Source organism: Phascolarctos cinereus, unplaced genomic scaffold (assembly GCF_003287225.1).
Source record: "Phascolarctos cinereus isolate Bilbo 61053 unplaced genomic scaffold, phaCin_HiC Scaffold_3;HRSCAF=262, whole genome shotgun sequence".
Classification (NCBI taxonomy): Eukaryota; Metazoa; Chordata; class Mammalia; order Diprotodontia; family Phascolarctidae; genus Phascolarctos; species Phascolarctos cinereus.
The window spans coordinates 215,800,423-215,805,743 of NW_027555736.1; positions in this window are offsets into that span (position 1 = coordinate 215,800,423).

Sequence of the window (5,321 nt, forward strand, 5' to 3'; positions counted from 1 at the left end):
ACTTAGACATGATACTATTTGGTTCTTAATTTTTTAAAAAAATATTTTTACTATTTAGATTTTCTATGTTACATTTAGTTGATTAAAAAAACTTATTAAGTTTATAATATATAACTTGTACCTGCCAAGCACTGGAGATAGAAATGTAAAAAGAAATCAGTTCTTTCTCTCAAAGGATTCACATTCTAAATGGAAGAGGTAAAATATATGTGAATTTAAATGATGTGTGAATAGAAAGGCCCAGAAGTACTAAGGTTGAACAGCACAGGGATAAAAAGACCCAGGAGTCTTTAAGAGGTAAATGGTTGCCTACCCAAGGGAAGACCCTGAAAAATACTAGCACAATATCATTAAACACAGAGGAGTGGGTGTAAGGATCAGAACGGTGCAAGCATTGCTTCTTGTTTGATTTACTCTTCCTATCCCCAATTTTGATGAGAGAACAATATCTAATTCTCCCTGGAAAACTTAGATCCAATTTTCAACTCTTCCATTAACTACTTTTGAGACCATGGCTGTCACTTAATGCATTTACTCCCCTCTTTTCCTTTCCTCTCCTGTTCTTTTATTCTTCCTTCCCCTCCATCTCTCTCTCTCTCTCTCTCTCTCTCTCTCTCTCTCTCTCTCTCTCTCTCTCTCTCTCTCTCTCTCTCTCTCTCTCTCTCTTTCTCTGTTTCTCATTTGTGTGTGAGAAAATTTGAAGTCTGAATTTCAGTTATATAAAATAACCAGATGAGGAATGAAACATTCCATTCAGTCAATCATCACTGCCTGTTTTGTCTTTCTGCTTTCCAACATCTATATATTTAGAGATTGACTCAGTATTTCACTTTTATCCATGTTTGGCATTGTGTAATTGCAACCTGAGAATATTTATGTGATCATTGTTCCTGGTATTTTTTCACTCTATAGGTGGAGGGTGTAATAGAAGGAAATAGGGATGAACGGGAGTAGTTTAAGAGCCCATGCAAATTTCGTGATTAATATGATTAGAAGAAGAAGAAGAAGAAGAAGAAGAAGAAGAAGAAGAAGAAGAAGAAGAAGAAGAAGAAGAAGAAAACTGTTGACAAGTCTAGGTTAGTCTGCTCTCAGGGGAGTGATTTTTTCTTCATCACAGATCAAAAGGCCTTCATTCTCCATGACAAAAAATAATATTTTAAGAAGAATGGAATTCACATAAAAGATAACACATTTTGTCTTCTATAAAGCAAAGAACATAGAATATCTTTGATCTATGTTTAACTGTTAAGTCATATAGGTATTTAAAATCTGTAGGCTAATCCTTAGACCTCTTTCCCTTGGCAGAGGGACCAGAGAAACCTTGCAGGTTTCTCTGTCTTTCTTTGATAGCATTCTCTAGATTTTTGCATCCATTAAGAGTCTACCTTGGGAAAATTAGAATCTAGTTCATGTCTCTTGTATTGTTCAGACCCTTGTAAACATCATAATCCTTAGAAATGAACATAGAATAAAATGATTAATGTCATATGGAGGTATACCTAACATAGTAAATAGAATGCTGAACTTATAATCAAGATAACTTGGATTCAATTTCTGCTTAGGATATTTGTCTGCATGACTATTTGCAAGGCAGTCTCTCCAGAGACTTTTATATCTATCATGATTTATCTGATAGGAATATATATGTATGCATACATGTATCAGTGGAGGGACTTCTCATGCTAATAACATTATAGATTCTCAATAAATTGGCATATTAATGATGCATATAGAAGAGAAGGGACCCACATCAGAACCCCTTTTACAAAATATCTGTTATAAAATGAAAACTGCACACATCAGTACAGACTAGTGGAGGAATCTAAGGGTAGGCTGGTGTTGGACAATATGAGGAAGCAGCACTTCCATCCATAGTACTCATATCAATATCCTGGGGATAAACCTCCTGCCCCATGCTACTTTTGTTTCTGCAATTTTTACAACACAATGGTGGGTTTATGAAAGTTTTTGAATGGTCTTATCAGACTTTTGCATGGATTAGTAATGGATTGGACCTTAGAGATTATCAACAAATTTATTGTGAGAATGGAATGGGGCATATGCCTGAAAATGAATGGAGGAAAATATTGGGTTGATTGAATATAATAAGTAAAAAACAGTTATTTGATTATTACTTCAAAAACTTCCATCATTGCCTCTGTAAATCAGAATTTTCTTGCATGGCAACTTTAGCACAAATGATATAGTATGAAATGCCCTTATCTGCATAGAAATTATTTGAGAAAAGGAAATTTTATGTCTCTGTCTCTGTGTTTCTCTCTTTCTCTGTCTCTCTTTTTCTCTCTCTGGCTGTCTCTGTCTCTGTCTCTGTCCCTCTATTTGTCTCTCTCTCCCTCTCTGTCTCTCTCTCTCTCAGAAACAAAAAAATCATGTAATAGTATAAGTAAATTTCTACCATACTACTACCATAAATTTCTCTGACTTTTTTTCTATAACATTCTCTTTTCCGTCTGGTTAATGACTTCAAGTTTCCAAATCATAAGTTTCAAAGTTACATAGTAATGATTTTAGTCATGATACCAATTTGGTTTTTACGTTTTTGCAAGAACACTGAACTTTGGTTTGGAGTTTAAAAAAAAAAATCATCACTGTCCTACATGGTTTCCTCCTGCTAAACACCAGGCACAGAAATGAAATGTTTGTACCTTTACTGACCTCAATTGTCATGACTACAGAGATACCCCACTGGGCGTCTAATCCTTTGGAACAATACATTACAGATGTTTTGTATGATAAGACAGATTGTGCCAGATCCATAAGAGTCACTTCAAATGTCAGCAAACTAAAATAAAGATAAAAATATGAAGTAAACAAATGCAACTGCCCCTGTCTAGACCCTTAGGCCATGTGTTATGCTGTAACAATGTCCACTATCTCTGAGTGCTTTGTTTAGGATGCTGACAATTTTAACCTTTGGATCTGTGCTGAGTCATGGGAATTGACTTGCTAAGTATATTCTTCTCCGTGCTTACTGTTTTTTTTCTCTGTAATTTATATGATAATTTTAGAAAGCTCTCCTTATTTCAACACCAAGTGGACACTGACTGCTCTTTTATACTATATTATCTGCTTGCTACCACCCCAGAAATTCAGTGTAGGCAGAAAAGGAAAAAAAAATGAAGAGGAAATCTTTTTTAACCTGAATTTCAGATGCTCTCACTGACTATGATTAAAACTGCTAATTTAATTGAATGGATAAGACAGAAAATTCAGACTCTAGGTGTCCATTTTTGTCATATTAATCTGGCTAGCGGAGCTGAAAAATGTTGATAGTGGTTGCTATAATTATACAGTAAGTGTTCCAGTAGCTGTTTCATTTTGTGTGTAGGACTACTATCCTATATATATACAGTATATATACTGTACCTATAAGATATAATCTTATAATACATAATCATATATTACAGATAGGTAAATACTGATTTTCCCCTTCAGGGAGAAGAGGAAATTTTTGTTTGTTTTCTCTGCCAAGGAGTATAACCTTTTCATTAGAATTGGAGGACAAAAATAGCTAACAATGAGCTAATATCAAACTGAGTAGGGAGAAATATGAGGATCTAGTTGTTCTTCCTGAACTGAAATCACTTGGCCCAGATTAATGAATCATAAAATTATAGCACGGTAAATTGAAAGGTAGAAGAGATCTTAAAATCATGTTGTCTAAACTCTTCACTTTTCAAATGAAGGAACTAAGAATCACTGAGACTAAATGATTTACTCTGGGCCACATAAGCAATAAATGATAGAGCCAGAATTCAGACTCAGATCTAGTGACTTCAAGTTCAACATTCTTTCCATTTCACCACATCATTGCTCCATTCACTGAAAGAGTCGGCAGTGTGATTGATATGCCATGGTCAATAATAATGAAAAGATTGTGGAAAAAGGAGAAATACATAGGACTAAAGAGTGAATGAATTCATGCTAGGCTTTTTTTTTTTCTTTAAGAGAGAAGAGGGTATTGAAACTATAATCTAGTGAGTGTGGCTTAACACTCAGCTGTCCAAAAATAGAATGTGCTGTAGCAGGAGATGTTGAATTCTTCTTCATTGGAAGTCTTCTAGAAGTTGGCACATAACCACTGAACGTGTAAGAGTAGGATTCCTTTAAGGTATGGGTTAGAATGGATGGCCACTGAGGTCCCTTCATATCCTGTAATGCCATGATTATGTAATCCTGTTCACTCATCTAATGAAAGAATTGAGATGTTGAGGCAGTGAAGGAAAGAGAGAAGTCAGAAACAAAGAGCACAGTTATCAGAGACTCTAATGAAACCCCTAATCCCACAGGAGCCAGGAAAGTGCCGTTAGCATGATATTGCACACAAAGTAAAGGCTGAGTCTCCTAGAAAAGCCAGAAGTGTTAAGTGAAGCCACAAATACGCATATAATTCAAGTCTTAAAGAAAGTTCTACCCAAATCAGTTATTTTGTTTATCATTTTTCATATATTTCATATTTTTCATGGAATTTCACACGTGAATAAACAACCAACTAACAAAATAATTTGCTGCAGACAAAAGTATGATAAGAAATGTAGATGGAGGGGACAGCTAGGTGACGCAATGACTAGAGCACCGGCCCTAAAGTCAGGAGGACCTGAGTTCAAGTCTGGCCTTAGACCAAACACTTGACACTTACAAGTTGTGTGACCCTGGGCAAGTCACTTACCCCCAATTGCTTAAAAATAATAATAATAATAATAGAAACACAGGTGTAGTAATAGTATATATAGTAGAATAGTAATATATAATAGAAATATAGGGGTTATAACAATGTGCCCACTTGACAAGTCACAGTCTTCATGTCTTAGTGTGACTCCATCTGTATGGTTGAGAAAATACGTGGTGATACATGTAAAAAAATTCTTAGTATAGCACTATAAAGGTAGAGACCTGAGCAATTAATAGTGGAATGAATTCGTAGAATCTGATAGTATGCACAGTTTAAGTTTCCAAGGCTCTATATCTCTCCCTACTCCCTGCTTTTCTCTAAGAAACAAATTTTTGGTCTGATTTACCTGTTATCTCAATTTAACTTTCCACTATCCTATGTGTATAAAGAAAGGCCAAAGGGGACTTAAATATATTTTGTTGACCTAATGTGTTATTGTTATTAAGTCATTTCAGTCAGATGTGACTCCTTTTGACCTCATTTTGGATTTACTTGGCAAAGATATTAGAGCAGTTAATTTTACAGATGAGGAAACTGAGGCAAACAGGGTTGAGTGACTTGCCCAGAGTTACACAGCTACTAAGTGTGTGAGGCCAGATTTGAACTCCAGAAGATGAGTCTTTCTGCC